The sequence below is a fragment of the Nicrophorus vespilloides genome, unplaced genomic scaffold, assembly GCF_001412225.1.
Source record: "Nicrophorus vespilloides isolate i.1.1-1 unplaced genomic scaffold, Nicve_v1.0, whole genome shotgun sequence".
NCBI lineage: Eukaryota > Metazoa > Arthropoda > Insecta > Coleoptera > Silphidae > Nicrophorus > Nicrophorus vespilloides.
Window position 1 is genome coordinate 408,393 of NW_017097589.1, and position 19,425 is coordinate 427,817.

Below are 19,425 nucleotides of genomic sequence, written 5' to 3' on the forward strand. Positions count from 1 at the left end.
ATCATAAACATAAGTTTGCAATTAGATTTTATATTTAATTCCGAGGACGTATTGTCCATTAATGTCGTATTGCGTCCATCGGAACGTTGGAAATATTTTCCTTTTGTCCTCATCTAAAGGGATGTAAAGACAAAAAAAAACGTTTGAATTCCTCCGGAAAGGCATAGATTGAAAGCGGATAACATTTTTTGCAGACTTGACACAATGTAAACAAAGAGGATTTCGTAATTAGGAACAATGCATTTGCGAATGAAACCTGTTTTTTTATTATTAAATTCGCAAAGATTGAGTTGCAAAATGTTTATTATTCAATCAGTGCCAGGAATATTCATGTATTTCGCCGATTTATCGTTGACATAATCCGATTTGCCAAGTATGAACGATGATCTCTCTACAAGTCGGCCGGTAATTTTGTTATATAAATATAACTTAATGCGTCGCGGATAGATCGGGTCTAAATTAATTTTCGTATCGTATTAATCCGGTAATTTAACGGCGATCTGTCGATAAATTTAAGTGGATTTAGTGATTTGCGGCGCGCGGTTCTTTGCCTGAAATGAAAGTTGCTAAGCCCTCCGACAAATGTATGTAATCCTTGACCCCATGCAAGGATTACGGAATTCCTTAATCCCAATAATCTCATTTGTATTTTCAAATTTATCCCAATTGATTTTGAAGTTTCTCATGGATCATTTCACGTTTTTTTCAGTTTTCCTAAATTAATGAAATCAATATTTTTCTTTAGAACGTATTAATTATTTAAGCTTTAGTTTTAGGCATAATTTTAATAATTCTTAGTTTTTTTTGCGTATAGTAATTTTCATAGATTATATAATTAGCAAATTACTGCAATCGAACTTTAATTTAAGCCAATACTTGTATTATATATTAGCACAAAGTTATTAGAATTTATATATTAAATAGGTGACGATTTCATGTTGTTTACTAGCATAAATCTTGAGACACAAAATACTTGTAAACTTGTGGCGCCATCTATTATATTAAATAACGACCTACTTTGACAACGCATTAGAAGTATTTAAATTACATCTATTGCAGCGTTGTAAAGTGAAGCGAGAGGATTTCTAAGTTGTATTAGTTGTTCTAATGGGAGCAATTGGTGGAGATCTTAATGATGAATTATGGTAATTGCCGCAGCAGATTAAAGCCCATTCATTTCTATTTCGAGTAGGATATAAATATAAAGCAATATCAATATCAATCGATAACATCTAATTTATATCCGATTGTTCTTCACCTTTTCCGTATTCTGCCAATCCCAGATTAATTAAATTATATTGGATTCGTACGAAAGTGGTAATGCGAGGCGTGATTCACGATCGGTGTGAAATATGATTACGAGCGTTTATCGAAAATTATAATAATAATAACGTATGCAAAACACGCACGACACCTCTGGATCGAAAATGGGTGTTAATAAGTGTGTCGCAATCATCTCTTCTTTCTGTGTTTTTTTTTCCTTTATTTTGTGTGTTGATGGATGTGTTTGCATGTGAATATGTGGGCGGATTGTCAGCGTTCATCATCAACATCTCGTGTCTGGTAAATGTGCACTTTTACCGATGGGCGGACTGATAAAAGTACTTTCTTTTTTCGAATATTTCAGAAATCCTGTTGTAATATTTAAATATTTTCAATGAATTGTTTTAATACGGGAATTTTTCTGCTGTTATTTATAGTTTGGATATTGCGATTCCTAACAGCTCCATGCATTTATGCGAGGATAAGTAGGATTGAGGCTAAGAATAAATCGTGGTCGAAGGAAGGAAGGAAAAAGATGGAAAATAAAAATAAGAGAAAATCGAATAAAGTGGTTCGTAGCTCGTGCTACTATTCGTTCTTACTATTTATATATATATTTATATACGTTCGCTGTACCTATTAACACTTTTATAAATACACGCTTTAAGGTTTATTAAGTGCGCCATTCCGAAATACATTTCAATTTCCTCTAAACACGCCCGAGCCGCGAAAGATCAATCAACCGAAAAATTAATGCGATCGGGGTGGCGCGCACACGTTCTTTCTCCTTTCAAGTTCGGTGACACTTTTATACTTTGCTTAGATCACTTTTAAGATCATACAAAGTTTTACAGCTCGAACATCTCTCGCGTGTTTTCAGTCCAATAATAAATAACGTATTATCTATCTACAAAGTGTTCATTCTCATTCCAATGCCAGAAATACCGGCAGTTGGAGGAATGAGGGGATATATATTTTGTAGCGTAAATTATGTGCTTGTTATTTGTGGATTCGAATCTGTGGGCAGAGAAAACGTGTTCATATTACTTTTACGAAATACTATCGAAAGAAAATCAAGCGATCTTTAATAATTTGGAAAACTTATTGATTTTGTAAATTTGTCGATGAAAATTTATCAAAACAATAACATAAAGATCTATGGTCAATAGCCATTTGCAGCAGTTGAATTTTATTTTATTTTTATTATTGTATCATTTTATAATTTATTTATTAATAAACATATGGTAAAATCAAATTTTACTAACAATAAATTAATTTAAACAAAAATTTGTTTCGAAATACGAATTACAAATTTGCCGTAGTTCTTCAAATTTATCTTCCCAAATATTCAAAATTGTTTTAGACAAGTTTTCTTCTAATTATGGATTTGTTTTATCTTGTTTCGGAATTGTTTTGTCTTTGTATTGGAATTGTTTTTATCTTGTTTCGAAAATATTTTAGACCTTTTGCAATTGTTTTCGTCTTGTTATGGATTTCTTTTTTGTCTTATATCGGAATTGGTTTTGTCATGACTTGCTTGCTGATTTTGTCTTGTTTTAGATTTCTTTCGCAATTGTTTTTCATTTATGTTAGAATTGTTTGTGTCTTATTTCGCAATTGTTTTTTTTGTCTTGTTTTGTTTAGGAATTGTTTTTCTTGTTTCGGATTTTTGTTTTCGTCTTCTTTCGTAATTGTTTTTGTTTTATTTAGGAATTATTTTTGTCTTGTTTTCGAATTGCTTTGAAATTGTTTTTGTCTTGTTTAGCAAATTGTTTAACAACGTTTTATAATGAAAATTCGAAAATCTCTTTAGATCTTTAAAATAAAATCAATTTTCACTGTCTATTGTACTTCATCAACGAATCTAAATTGTTTTTCTTTTACGATTACCATCGTTTCGATCATCTCGCTCTTTCATTCCTTTGTGCATTCAAATCGAAGTGCATCTTGATTGGTTTCAAATTAAATTTGAATAACAGAACAAAAAAAAAAAGATTTGAAATATAATCGTGTAAAGAGATTGATTTCTTCACATATTTTACGTTTGAATATAGAACGTCCATTGAGTATTTTCAATTCCACGAAATGTAATAATAAGCTAGAATAATTTCGATTGCACGGTTTATTTTTGTAACGGAATGTAAATGTTCTCTAATGCGCGAATTCCGGTTTTGCGGATCGAAATACTGCAGATGCAAATGATGCATCCCGAATTTCGACCACACAGTTAAATGCATGCATACACATGTGGCGCTCTTTGCTGTTAGAAAAAAAAAATGTATTCATAAGAAGAAAGAAATAGAGAAAGATCATCACATAAGATTTGCTCTTGTGAGTTTTACCAGGAAGATGAACTTTATGAATAACATTATTATGTTCGGTTTAAAGCTATGTAAATCTGCGAATCAGATGCAACGGCGAATTGGAAAAGTATGTGTGTATGTTTGTGTTTGTATACACATATATAAATATGTGTGTGTTTGCCCGGGCCGTGTGCCTCGTTTAGTATTTATAATTTAATGCCAAGATAAAATTATTTAACAAGCTTTACGGCAAATAATTACATTTATGTTTAATAAAAATGCGCCGTTAACTATTTTACTATCGCACGAAACTCTCTTTCTTTCTCTCTCTCTTTGCTTTCGAATTTATGCTTCATGCATATTAAAATCTATGATTAATGAAAATTGCCGGAATCGTGGTTTTTCGTTCAATAATTCCTGCAGTGTGGGAAGCGTTTATATTATCTGACCATTCGAATCTCATTGGCGATATTGGTCATATTTTCATATTCGAGAAATTGCAATCATCTGCATATCCTTGCCATTATTGTAGCCTTCATTACTTACTCATTTACCTTTAACATACGATGTATTTCGAAGCAATGCTTAATTTGTATTCCTATTTAATTTTTTTATTTACTTTCATCGTGCATCGATAAACGCCATAACTAATTGGAAATTGCCGACGATTTTCAAATAAATAAAATTTAATTGTAGATAAATATTCATGGAATTTAAACATTTGATTTTATAATATAATCATTAATAAAATATTTATGTCTACAATAAGTCAGCTAGACTTATTTTAAACTAACATAAGTTATAGGATTTTTAATTTTTGTAAAAAATATGATTGAAATTTCACTAATTTTTAATAAATCTATATTTTATTGCATTATTATATTTTGTAGTCAGTTAAACAGACTATCAAAGAAGATGGTGTCCGTTTTTATGACTCTTCCTCTATGTTTATGTAGTGTTACATAAGAGAGGAAGTCTTTCCAGATGGACTCAATAAATTATCGAGTTTTATAGTTGTTTTTTCTTTCGAAGATTCTCGCTAATTGCTCAGAGATGTGCACTTCTATGCGTGTGACATAACGACCTTTTTTTCTGTGTGTGTGCGTAATATTTCAATTGACTTGGAACAGAGAAAATAGTTAAGTTTGCACTTAACGATTTCAACGAATAACTGTAGCCAATTGAAAATGATTAAATTCAGTTAATTTTTGTAACCAATTTTATTCCAATGTAAACTATTTGCATGCATACAATAATTTACTTATGATTTGATCTCGACTCGTGTGGTCTCTGCAGCGATTTATACTATTGTCATCTCCGATTGTTTGTTAACATACAATGAAGTCGTTAAACGAGAAATATTTGCTCGTTTTCAACTTTACATAATGCCAATTTGTAATAATGACTAACAAATTGAACAAAAAATGATTTTTGAAATTTTAGAGACTTAATCATTTCTATGTATTGCTAGAAACATTTTGTAATTGCTAGGGACGCTTTGTCGTTGTTAAGGACGCTTTGCAGTTGCTAGGGACGCTTTGACGTTGCTAAGGACATTTTGACGTTGCTAGTGAAACTTTGTCGTTGCTAAACACGTTTTGCCATTGCTAATGACGCTTTGTAGCAATAAAAATGTCAAGTGTTAATTAACGAAACAATATTATTGTAAGTAATATAATGTGATTTATGAGTGTAATCGAATTTAGGATAAATAACATTGTCGATACATATGTATTTCGGTGTATTTATAGTCGGTTTCCAGAAGCGATTGGATTAACGTTTGCAATGTTGACCCGAAGGCGAAGGCGGCGGCGTTCAAGAGTTATACCTATATAAATTCCAAATCAAACCTCGAGTGGGTCGCCTGGCGCCAGCCTTAAATTTAACTCAACGCTGGAAGACCTATCTATCTCTGTTAACTAGACTTCTTCTCCTTTCTACTCCAGAGACCGAGGCGACACGCGATTCCTTTCCAAGGTTCACTTACTTTCCACACGAAATGACCGCTCGTACAGAAGTTTCTTCGTATTTCTTTGTGCTAGCGAAAAAAAACACGAGAGAAAACAGTAAGAGGATTTTGTCCGAATCAATTGATTTGTCCGGCTGTAATCCCAAACGCAATCTCGATTACATTGGAGATTTTTATTTCAGAAAAATAATTTAACAAAAATCAGATTGGAATTTGAATGCTTGGTGTTTTTATGCAACGTTTTCTCGTTCAATTATGCTCCGTAACTATTTGTTTACGTAGTTTGTTATTACTTAAATCTAATGATACGCTATTCGACACGCAAATTGTCGGTGAAAAGTAAGAGCGAATTAGGGTTCCCGGGAATGTGAGAATATGTAGGCTATGCAATGTGTAATCATTTAATAATACTTGATCACATGCATTTGCTCGTGTAATTTATTACGGTATTTCGATCGAATTGCAATTAAATTCACCTTTATTTTACTTGAAAACCAAAATCTACAAATATTTAGATTATGTACATTATGTAGATTAGATTAATTCCAAATTAACTTTTTATAACAGGAGAGTCGTAGGAACTTGAGTAATAATGAAATTACGTAAAGGCATAAAATGTCCTTAAAAATTGTTGCATTTACTTGATAAATTATGAAATAATGAGTAAAATTATAACAAAATGTGTAAAATTTTAGCAAAGTAATTATATCTATACCATAATGTATTTTAATACATATTCGCAATATTTAGTTATGCACGTCAATCCACTTGGAAAATAACGAACGAACAAGGTTCGTTGTTTATAAAAAAATATACTTCAAATATTTATATTTAACCAATATTTGAATTGTTTCCTCATATGTTTTTCTTCAATATTAACCAATTAAAACCAACACATTCACTTTTCCGAACGCATATTTGCATGTCAGACGCTTTCCGATTCGTTAAATCTTGAAACAATATTTGTGCTTTTTTTTATTAGACAATTGTTTCTCAACTTATTAGGTCGCTTTAAATTTGTCAAAAATGACAGCTGTCAATATGTGTCAAATCGATTAATTGTTGAAAAATTCTTAGCAATTGGATCATAGGATATCAAAAAGGTTGAATAAAAGGTGATTTTAGACAACATATTTTTGTCTTGGTATTTTCAAAATAATGAGGACTTTACAAGCTCACTAAAATTTATAACAAATACTAAAAGAGTTATTAAAAATATATTACATATTGAATTTATAAAATATTTGTCTAAAATTTATATAATTGTTTTTTACATTTTTTTAAAAATCAAATAAAGCATGATTATTTAAAAAAAAATAGAACAAAATTAACTTGTATATAAATTGTTATAAAATAACTTGAAACGGTTAAAGGTTATTTATACCATAAAAATCGAAATATTGTTTCTATTTGCAATAATTTAAAATAAAATTACTTGCATTTCCCTCTTTTCGATATATTTTGCAATTATTGTATAAAGCGTTTTTTTTTGCAAACAATTTATTGAGTTTTTGTTTGAAAAACTTATTTATTAAAGGTTATTTCGTAGGCGAATTGAATGGTGAAATAAGGAAACGACGTTCTTGTGTTCTCCATAGATGAGGATTAGTTGTTGTATCGGATTAATAGTATAATTGGTGATTAGGGAGAGTACTCAAGCGATTTTTCATCCTAATTATCCTGGGATCAGATAGTACAAACAATGGACTGAATTGGAATCCGGATTGAATATCGATGCAATCTGTTGCCTCGCGAAACACCGATGGATGCTTGCTTGCAATAATTACAAAGCGCCTAGAACATAGGATATAGGATGGATAGATTCTCTAGGAGACAAGTGCAGATATTCGCTTAACCAGTGTTTTACCCACATCCTCCGTTTAATTCCTTGCGATATTTCAATCCCGGCGGTAACAGCGCATAAATTCAAGAGTTAAGTACCATCATCATCAGTAACGTTACTTATCTCCTATTTCGCTCTTCGGCTATAATCCAACAACAACAACCGCCGCAGTCGCATGAACTCAACCGGTTATTATCCCAAACGTATTTGCATTTAATTCGAATGTTGGAGGTGCTGCGCGCTTGCTTCGATGAGCGTCGCGCGACGACGCTCAGCGGATCGCCATCGCTTTTTAATTGTAGCCATTCCGGGATTACCATTTGAATTATTTATACCCCCAAGTGCACAGTTTCATTAGCCAAAACAACATTTCCTACTCCAATTTGCATAACGTGTAACATTATTAACAAAGACAAATTGTGCAAAACATCAATAACGTTCATGTTTTATTCATATCCTATTACAAATAGTTATACTTTATTTATATTACTAGGATTTGTAATAATAATTTCATTTAATATTTATATAAAAATAATATAGATGCTAGGATTTTTTTTCTATAATTAAATAATAAATTACTAATTAAGAATGTAACAAAAATTATGACTCTAGTTTATTTTTTTTAATTTAACACTTTGCGTATTTGCCCTATTTGGTACACAGGAGACTTCGTCGAATCATAGTTCTCAGCTAGGCGCCACTTTGATGTTGGTACTGTAAAGACGCCACTTGCGTTACCGAAATAACTTAGATAATTTTACTCAATAATGTGTAATGAAACTGTGTTGTTTCCCTTCATTCTCATTCGCTAAGTAATTAGCTTTCACCTGCTTCTGTGTACTACAATATCGGAGAAATATCGAATTACTTCCTCTTAGCGGGAAAGCTTCCTCTTCCATAGAATGTGGAAAGATGGAGAGAAGCGACGGCGGAGCCTCCCACAGCGCCGGAGGAAACGAGACTTCCAACGATAAATTTTCGATGTCCGAAGTGAGATATCATCGCTATTACGAAGCATAAAAGAGTATAGTAATACCAACAACATGTTCAAAATTCGCGCTGGTTATTTACGTTCTATCGGATATTACGAGTATTTTTCGTATATAAGATCATCAGCTGTGAGCTGTCATCGAGATTGGGCAAGGATTTGTGTTTACACTCTATTCCATTGTTCAATTCCAATGACTGAGCATTTTTCAATATAAGGATTACCTAAAGCAATTTCTACTTACCTCCAAAGACGTTTTATACATGTATTGATTTTGATTGTAATATTATTGATATTATATAATACTTCAACACAAATTTTGGTATTCTTTTTTTTAGTTACTTTTAGCATCACCAAAGAAGTTTTACACCTTTGTTAATTGATTGTATAATAATTCATTAACAAATATTTTACACCTGAATTTTAAAGAATACAAATTGGACCAAATTTGGAACCTTGAGGAAATAGCATAAAATTAGAATCCTATTATAATTTACTATCTTATTAATTAAGTTTCAATTTATAATTGAGAATTAATCCAATTGCGCTCTGAAATAATTTCGTTTCTCTGCAATCTTTAGTTACTAATATAATCACTATTTTATGACATAAATTCTTGTTTGTTTTTTTGTGTGTGCTTCGAGAAGGCGGTATTTGCGAACGACAACAAAGTAGTTCTCGCAGGACCTGTATTTATTGCAGCAATTCCATTGGATTGGATTGGAATAATTGCTGGAGGTGAGGCCGACGAGCGACAGTCCATGATGCCATTATCCCGCCTCGCGTATTCATTTATGCGATATTTCCACGCGAAATCCGACTTTTCCTCATATTGATTTTGTATCACGTTTCCTCGTCGAAGAGCTGCTGCTTTTCAGGTGCAATGTTTGTCAGAAGTTGAATTTAATTATTTCTACACTTGAAAGCTGCAGCGCTGACTGGCTACGCCCATCCTCTTCATCCGATGAAGGTGAACAACGTAATTACCGTTTCCATCGTTTTCCTTTTATCCCATTTTTTTTCCTCCTTTTTTTCTATCTATTTATCCATTTGCTGTGTAATATTCAGACTCGTTGCCCTGCGTCTCATTTCCTTCCAAGCTTCGGTGTAATTAAGAATACAAAAGGACATAATGGTACGGAACATATTGAAATCACGACGGATCAATCAATGTCAGGAATATTAATTTCATAAGAGACGGAAAACTGTGTTACTGTAACTATGAGTTGAGAAAGCTGTGGTTCTGCATTAAATTCGACAGAGAAATCGTTTCAAAACATCGGGATTTGTCAATTAGAGAGAAAAAAAAAAACTAAAACGTTTCGATCTTTTGCCAAAATCCTAATCACTTAACAGTCAATTAAGTTGAATTAGAAATGTCTATTCATATACCCTTTGATTACTTATTTATAGACTACAAAATACAATATTTTGAAATTTAATAATTTTACATTTACTTATGAAATAAATATTTTTTCATTCCATTATAAATTTAAATACAAATATTTATTTTATTCTCAATTCCTACTTTTCTTTAGTTTAATATAAATAATTTAATTATTACTAAAAATATGAAATTATTTCAATTCCTATTATTTTTTTTAAATTTGAATTAATAACCGAGATTTATCTAATTAGTTTCGACATTTTCCATAGATTTTTTCCAAGTTTTTCATGATTAAATGGAAATTATAAAACATTTTACATATTTTCTGAATATATATTTTACCATGTTACGTAATTGATTATTTTCGAAATTTTGTTTTAAGAGTTCGTATTTTTTTTTAATTAATATTATTGGACATGCAAATTAATAACAAAATATTTAAATTTTCATCGTTTTTACTGCCAGATTTGTAATTGTGACCATTTTTTTGTTATAAGCTTTCAAAGTTAAACAATAAAATGAGAATCATCTTCATAAAATAATGAAATTTATACTAATTACATAAGAATTCCGTTTCTTTCGATATAGAAATCTATATAACTAATACAAACAAATAACAAAATTTAATGATTTTTTTAATTATTTCTATAATCTCTGCCGTTTTCTTACGATCTTATAAGCTGTAAAATTAAAAAAAAAAATATGTTTGTAAGCTCCAAGTTTTCTTATTTGTTGTTATTTAAAGTATTATGTAACTAGTAAATTATGTACATTTGAACTATAGAGAGGATTAAATCTTGAATAATTTTCAGTTTTCTAAATATTGAAGTGCAATAATGAAACTTCCTAATTGTAATGTTTCCAAATGAAAGAGAGAGTTGGGATGGAAGAGAAATGTCCGTGGCGTTATTAATGGACGTCCGTACAGGTCGTAATTAATAGGGTGTAATACATCAGTTTAATGTAATGTTAGGATTAAATTGCAATAAATATTCCATGTGAAGGCGGCTGCAGCGGCGGCGGCGGCGCCACATTCAATGCGTGTCAATTATGCGTTTCGAGCCGATGAAATTCATCATATCCACATCAAAAGACCTCGAACAGACACTGTGTGTGTGTGCTGTGTGTTTGTAAACGATCCACGAATGGTGGAAAGATGGACGGACGGACGAACGGACGAGAGGGAGATCAATTGCAAATCCAAAACCTGTATACCAATATTTGATGTATTCATGGTTTTCTTTGGAGGCTCGTGATTTATCGGTTCGCAGCGTCAAGGATTATTAAAAATAATCGGTTTAAATTGCACGATCCGGCGGCCCATCCATCATATCCTCTCGGCGCAAAAAGCTAATTTGATGTACCGATGCGAAAGTTAACAATAAAAAAAATGTAGTGACTTAATACCCTGTTCATTTTATACGAACATTATTATGGCTACATGCAAAATTCATACGTAACATATATGTTAAATAAAAGTTAAGTTAGATTTCATTTAGTCATTTATAAGTAATCTGTTAATTTAACATTAGGTTAGGTTATATTACATATGTTCTTGTTCATTTTATCAGAACATTATTGCAGATACATATAAATGCATATATATTCAAAAAAGGGTTAGAATTGATTTGACATTTACAAGTAAACTGTCAATCTAACATTAGGTTAGGTTAAATTACATATGTTCTCCTTTTTCATTTCATGCGAACATTATTACTGATTCATGCAAAATTGGTGCTAGAATAACGAATGTATATGTATAATATATTAAAAAAAGTAAGATTAGATGTGATTTGACATGTAAAAGTAAACTGTCAACCTAACATGAGGTTAGTTGAATCGCGTTTGTTCTTCTATTGGAAAATTTAATTTTAGGTTAGATCAAGTTCAAATAAGTTCAGTTAATAAAAAAAAAATATAATTTAAAAGTTATTTGATTAGGTGTTAGATTATAGTTTGTGTTTTTTAAATTTGAAAACATTTAATTAATTTATTTTTGATTAGATAAATTAGTTTAGATCAGAGGTTCCCAAACTTTTTTGTTGTTTTGTTGCCATGTTTTTCGGTTTTAGGTAGACCCCTACTTACTTGACATTGATTTTTTGTAAATTTATTATTTATATTGGGATATCTTTAAAATTATTAAGATCTTTGCTCTGAGACTGCGCGTATGTTTGTAACAAGATGATACTGGTATATCATTATGTGCAGGTTTTTACAAGTTCAAAATGTATTGCTACCACAAAGCGAATGCCTACATCCTACAACTTACACAATTTTATAAACATATATAATTTTTTTTTTACTTCATAGGTACTTTTATAAATAATATATATATGTCTTTATATTATAAGATAGTATAATGTAAGTAAATAGGTACTATCAGTGTATGTTAAGATCCACTATCATTTCATGGACCCCCAATTTTTTTTTCGTTGACGTAGACCCCTTGCAGGTTGTCATAGACCTCTGGGGGACTTTGGAAATCACTGGTTTAGATAGTTAAATTAACTGTCTAAAGATTTGTTTTCCAAACTTGATGTTACTATGCCTCCCTTAAAAATATTTAATCATTTTGCGCCTCCCTTCTATCTACCATTTCATAAAATAGAAACAACTTGAGCAGTCATTTGGAAAATTGCTCACTGTGACTAATATTCGCGCCTCCCTTTAGACTAGTCCGCGCCTCTCTAGGAAGGCGCGCCTCACAATTTGGAAAACGCTGGTCTAAAGTTTATATTCTAAACTCCTTATTTTGGATTAGTTGAGTAGTTAAATTATGTTAAAAATTAGTTCGTATGTAATAGATAAAGTTAGATTAATATAAATTGATAAATATACTCATTGTAATGCTTCTTTTTTGAGAAATTAATGAGCTTATGTTAAATTATGTCTATTTTATGTCAGAGACACCTCGAAAAATAGTTGAATTAGTTTCACCAAGGGCCTACGCTAATGTTAACGCGACATACCAACTAATAAATAATATGTTAGCGCAGTGTGCAAATTCTGCTGTTAGTTTAGTTTCTCTGTAATCTGAAGTCATGATAATTTTGGTTGGTACGCCTAATATGTATGTCTCCCGTCATGTATTTTGCATATTTGTCTTTGTTACATCACCAAAATATAATCTTAATTGCATAAATAACATAACGAATACAAATAATATTTGTTATTTGATAGTTTAAAAGATTTAACGCATCGAATGTTGTTGTTGTCTTTTCGAAATCCCCGAATTAAACCACGGTGCAGGAGGGTATTGGATAACTCGCGAATTAAGTACAGTTGCGGTCTATCTCTATTTTGTAATTACAATTATTAATTACTTAATCCGGATTCGAGTTACTACGATCGTTTCGGTCGGCCCGCGGCGACGAGCGTAATTATCGACCCCGAAGACGACGCCTCCGACGGTTTATTTTTAATCTTCGCTCCCGAAGTGAGTTTTACTGTTAATCCGGTAGTTCGAAATACTCGCAACAATTTTAAAGCTCCGTTGAGGATTATTAATGTGTAATGAATGAGCACGAGCCAAAAATTAAGAGATGTGTTGGGGAATGATCATCAAAAAGTTGTTTGTTTTTTTTTTTGCGAAAACGAGACGAAAAGCCGGAAGCAATTTATTCAAGATGTTTGGAATAGTTGGCCTCCGGATGACAAACTTATGGGAGTAGCTATCACTTTGATGGAGAGCGTACCTACATAGTGGACGAGTTTGTTTACGTGTCTGCATGACAACGAAGTGTAGTAAACTTAACGGAATTGGCTTAGGGCCCATTCAAAATCAAGTCATCAAAGGGAGCAAGAAAAAAAATTAACATTAATCTATCATTATTAGAGTAGTCTACAAAATTTATAGTAAATTTTGTAACTAGGTACTGATAAATTGCTCTAATTTATAAATATATAATTTTGATTTATTTTTTTATAAATTGACTAATTATTAAAAATCTGTGTTTCCTTACTAATTAAGTATATTTACCAAATATATTAATAATATAATTAGAAGTATGAAAAACGATGTATAATAATGTAAAACCTGAATGATAAAAAAAAAGTTTCTAATTGGATTAAACTACATATATTAATTATGTTGTCTAATTAGGAATAGAATGCTAAAATACATACATTTACTATATTACACTCATAATGTACACAAACTATTTTTTACTGCTGTTCAATGAGTTAACGTTAGTTTTTTTTATTGTTTCAATTAAATAATTCTTACTTTTACCAATGAAATAATATTTTAATTGCGCCAAACATGTCTGTTTTCTATCTATACTAATCGGGTAATAGTGTAGTTTCTAAAGGTGCACGGTATTTCTAAGTTCTAATTGCAATCATTCATTTAATTCAATTTGGATAATATCGTAGTTATTTTTATATTTTTTTTGAATTGATCTAATGTTCCACAGCGAGATGTACTTATTATTCTATCTGAATATTAGATTTAGTAATATGAATTAGTACTTTTAATTGCAATTGTGAATATTAGATCATTCAGAAATCGATGGGATCAAATATTGATTTTGATGCGGAAATCTTTTTATGATAGCTTTGGATTTGATGTACCTCAAGGAAGTGTACTTGTCTCTATAATATATTAGATCAAGCATATAGAAGAGCTATAGTTGACAAATATTAAGGTATGATAAGCAAACTTTTAAGAGTAAATAACCATTTTTAAGGGCTGATTACCAAAACCAATAGATTGTTTAATTAAAATAGGCTGCATACGGTTCTTAATCCACGACTTATCTACCTATGAATTAAATATTGGATTGGTCTCTTCAGTTGCATTGATGATGTAATGAATGAACGCGTTTATCGTTTGCTCCTCATCAGGAAAATTGGGAACAGCGAGCGAAGTGATGATGATTGTGAGATGAGTAGTGTTGCGATGAGAGAAGGACCGGTCGATCCGATGAAAATGGCGTATTAATTGGGGCCGGCTGCTCCGAGATAATAGTAATTATTGCCGGCAATTTGCTGCCTTTTTCAGTGTTCCACCAAAGATTTATGGGGATACTTCTATTGCCACTTGTGCAGCAGTTAATGCAACCTAATTGCCAACGGGTCGCCGACTTTCCCAACGCCTCCTCCTCCTCCTTCTGCACCTCATCCTCCTCAAAACTCCTCAGGAATTCACCTCTTCCAAACCTCTTCATCCTCGTTTGCTTTTTCCTTCACAAGTCCATCGCATTTTGCCCATAAAACGATTCAACATCTCTCGTTTCGCAATGGCCAATTGCACGGAACCTGACCATCACCATTAACCACCATGACTTATGTGAATCGCACCTCCAAACGCGATTTCATTCCATCCAGTTTTACAGCAATATTCCAATATTACCTTAAATCCTATTCCTTTCCGCATTCCTTACTTAACATCATTAATCTTTTTTTTTCTAAAACAATCAATTTTAATTATAGATATAATCTATATTCTAGTAATAAAGCAGTTATAAAACAAATATTCATTAGATTAGGAAAACATTTAAATTAGTGAAATTAACGAATTTATTCCAAAATGCGTATGATTGATTTCATTACATAACATATTTTTTTTGTGGAAAAATAAAATTATGTAATTGAAACTTAATTGAAATATATTATTTCTTTTATAAATGTTTTGCAAAAGAATCCTTCGAACCGGATTTGAACCAGTGACCTATGGATATCTACATCTACAGATTTGTATGAAACTTTCTACAGTCCACCGCTCTACCAACTGAGCTATCGAAGGTATATATATTTGTATCTCGGTTTACGCTGATTCATTATTTGCTTATTTTTCACTTATGTAGAATCTAAACCTATACTTACCTCATTGTAAATATTTTACGCTGATTCGATTTGCGCCGACTACCTGTAAATATATATTGAAAAAAAAACTGTTGGTAATAGTGGAATTTCGTAAAGTCAGAACAAAATAACTTTATTTCGAACAAAAATTAATCTGATAACTAAAACGAACTATTGAAATTTGTAATAACATAAATTTGTAGATTTCCCTTCGTACCGGATTTGAACTAATTCCCTATGGATTTAAATTTATACGAAAAAAATTTTTATAGCTAAGTTCGTGTAGAAAATTATTTGGATAAAAAATTAATCTGTAAAAAAACTATATTTAGTTGTAGTTAGATTGAAATTTGTAATTAGATAAATTAATTGATTTGAACTAATGAAAACAATAGGGTTTCAATATATAAATAAATTTAAAAAAAATATATCTATTCTATCTATTCCATCTTAAAGAAAACAAAAATAAACTGAAAATCTTAAATTTTAGCTATAAATTAGTTTGTATTTCTTAACTATAAATGAATATATAATAATCAGAAATTTATAAAAAATATTTGTATTTAAGTAATTTCTTGTAAAGTTTGACTATTTTTAATTATATTTCCATGTTATTTATGTTTTAAGTAGAATTTTGTTGAAATGGAACGTATATTAATTGAATAATTTGCAAAAATTTCCTTCGAACCGGATTTGAACCAGTGACCTATGGATATCTATATCAACAATTCCTTATTTGGATTGAACTTTCTACAGTCCACCGCTCTACCAACTGAGCTATCGAAGGTACATGAATAACTTGCAAAATTTGCAAGGAATTTCGAGCAAATTAATATGCAATTTATATGCTTAAAGACCATTGCATTATGTAATAAATAATTGTTTTTATTAATAAATGTAAATATTATCACTATACACAATAATTGTGAAACAGACTCAATCAATTCTATATTTATATAGAATTATATTAAAAGAAACTATTATTGGTTCAATGTTGCATCAATCACTTTGGTGACTAGACAAAGAAGTAATATTGATGGCGTTGAGCAATGTGACATGAACAATAAATTTGCGTTATTGCTGCTGCTACCTCTTGTCTGTCCGTAGTGGGAAATTTTAAATTAAATAAATTGTTCGATTGTGAACGTTCGCAGCAGAACAAATCCTTTCCAATTATTACTTTCATATGCTCATAATCACTACCTAGTTTAAGTCATACAATTTTAATGCACCAGTACAAAGTGTCATAAAAGAAACATTACCATTTACTTTTCAAATAACTTTAAAGAGAATCAATGTAAATTCATATTTCTTTAAGCAAAAGAATATAGTTTTTTTTTTAAAGAAAATTTTCACTATATTATTTTTATTTTTTTTATGAAATTGTTAATTATATATTTATATTTTTGGTGACATTACAATTTTCGATGATCCGAAGTATATAGATATTAAAGTTAAATTAACGAGACATTAACAGAAACAAAATTGTAGCGAAATGAAGTAGTAACGTTACTTTTATGACACCTTACTAAGTATGAATTAACAGAATGGTGAATAGTTTTTAGTATATTTTTGCCTAAATATATAGAATAGTATATTAAATGGTCCATACTATAATTTTTAAGAAAAAATGATGTCACCTCAAGAAAAATAACGTTTGTAACGATTTCCATATTAATTAGGGATTTGTAACGTTTCTTTTATGACAGTCTGTATAAAAATAGATTGTTACTTATCTATTTGGCATTTCTATCAAACTGTGAGTAAACTTATTAGAATTAGAGATAACAAATGCTTAAGTCTTCCTGTATGAAGTGATTATGTTCCATTATTTTTTTATGACAATGGCAAATTTTCTTTTGGAAATTAACGAGCGCCAGTCTGCTGCGTTGAATGGGAAACGTTTCTCCCATTTATCGTCTGGTATTGTGTTCCAGTTGCGGTTGATATCCATTCTTTATCCAGATCGTTTCTTCTAGAGTTACACATTCGCTTCCAATAATATGCGGGAAGTCCGGGGTTTCGGAGAAATTGCCACCGATCTATGATTCACGTGCACAAAATGTTATGGCTTTGACCCGAATTCGGACGCGATAACAGCGGTCCTGATTAATTATTTATTTATTTATTACATAAAAAAAACAACGTGCGTGTGTTGAAAGGAGATGTGTATAGAGAGAAACTGGATCGTTAACTATAATTGCATAGGATTTAAAAAAATGTATAGAGAGAGATAGAAAAAATGAAGCTAAAATTAAAACTGGATTGTAATCGATGCGCTGTGTATTAAATTATGTGATTTTCTTTTATGAATTAGAATTGAAACAGATTAAGAAATTATAAAACTGCTTAATTTTATTAGTAATTTGTTAACAAGCTGTATTAACTGAATTAATCATCAAAACTTTTGTATTCTGAATAAAACTGGTTTTTATATTGCAATAAAATAATTTATATTGACAGTTTATATAATATTTTTTTTATTTGTCCATAGTATTACGTAAACCAGTATAAATGAAGCATTAAGTTACATTGCGTAAAATTGACAGCTGTCATTATTTGACATTTGGCGTGTGGTTACTTTATATATTTTGGGACTTTCTCCATAAGCAATTGGTAAAACAAGGCAATAAGACAAAATAATGAATGTTAGAATGTCAGAGATTACAGACTTTACGTGGCTGACAGATTGTTGACAGTTTACATAACTAATTATTTAATTAATTTATATTGACTTTTCAAAATTTAAATTGAAAATTCTCTAATTTTGTTCCAGATGTAAATATTAAATAAACTAGTTTACATTAAGTATTAAGTTACATTGTGATAAAATGACAGCTGTCATTATATGACATTACAATCGATAAGCATGATTGTTGCCAGATTTCATTATTAATTATTTAAATCATTTACAATGCATTTTCAAAATTTAAAATTGAAAATACTCTAATTTTGTTCAAGGTGTAAATATTAGATAAACCAGTCTAAATTTAGTATTAAGTTATATTGCGTTAAATTGACAGCTGTCATTATTTGACATTACACATGTGTGGTTATTTTATAGATTTTTTATAATTAGGGACAAGATAATGAAACAAACGAATGCTTAGATTGCCGGATTATTAGCTTTGCGTGCAGGATGGATTAGTGTCAGCTTCAATCACTAATTTATTTGATTAAATAAGAACATTGTAGAAAAATTTGTTATGCTACGTTAGGTTAAATTGACATGTGTCATAATCGACAACTGGAATCTAATAGGATATTATCATTGAAAATTGTTTGATTTTCTATTCATAATTTTGATTAAACATATAGAATTAGAATGTAGAAAATTGAACTTATTAACTTTTAATTTAAAATAAATTTGATTTAGAAGAACATCAAAAAAATTAAGATTATTTTGGTTAGGATATTTTAAATTGATAAGTGTGGTTTATAAAATAAAATTGTTGCTATGGAGAATTAATTGCTAATTGCGTAATCATCATAAAATAAAGTTCTTCTCCGAAGGGAATGATGAGGAAGTAGGGAAAACCAGGAAGGATAAAATAAGATCAGAGAATCGTGTTTTCAATTAGTCTGCAATATGCGCCGTAAAATATTGTTTACTTAAATAGAAACCGTATGTTCTGTAATGGTAAGCCAACTAAACGAAGACGACAGACTTAATGACTAATATTCCCATTTGCAATTTCGTGCAAATTGCCGAAGCTTTCGAAGCAGCGACTGTCTTCTAAAATCTTGAATAATTGGTATATTATTCCTTCTATACTGTTTGGAAATTTATCGATAGATCAATGGACCTGCCTGCTTGAAAAAAAAATTACATTTACATATGAAAACCAGTTACGATTTTCGCTT

At 30.5% G+C, this 19,425-nt stretch overlaps 1 protein-coding gene and 2 non-coding genes across 3 annotated transcripts in view; 1 reads left to right on the top strand and 2 right to left on the bottom strand.

Annotated features, from left to right (window-relative positions):
- Positions 1-19,425, top strand: part of LOC108560481 (thrombospondin type-1 domain-containing protein 4-like) — a 143,706-nt gene that overhangs the window by 72,355 nt on the left and 51,926 nt on the right. The gene's annotated exons all lie outside the window — the stretch shown is intronic.
- On the bottom strand, positions 15,400-15,502 carry Trnay-gua. Its single transcript has 2 exons — positions 15,466-15,502; positions 15,400-15,435 (listed from the first exon to the last, which is right to left on the bottom strand). It is a non-coding gene; the product is annotated as a tRNA-Tyr (tRNA).
- Trnay-gua lies at positions 16,240-16,348 on the bottom strand. The gene is made up of 2 exons: positions 16,312-16,348; positions 16,240-16,275 (listed from the first exon to the last, which is right to left on the bottom strand). It is a non-coding gene; the product is annotated as a tRNA-Tyr (tRNA).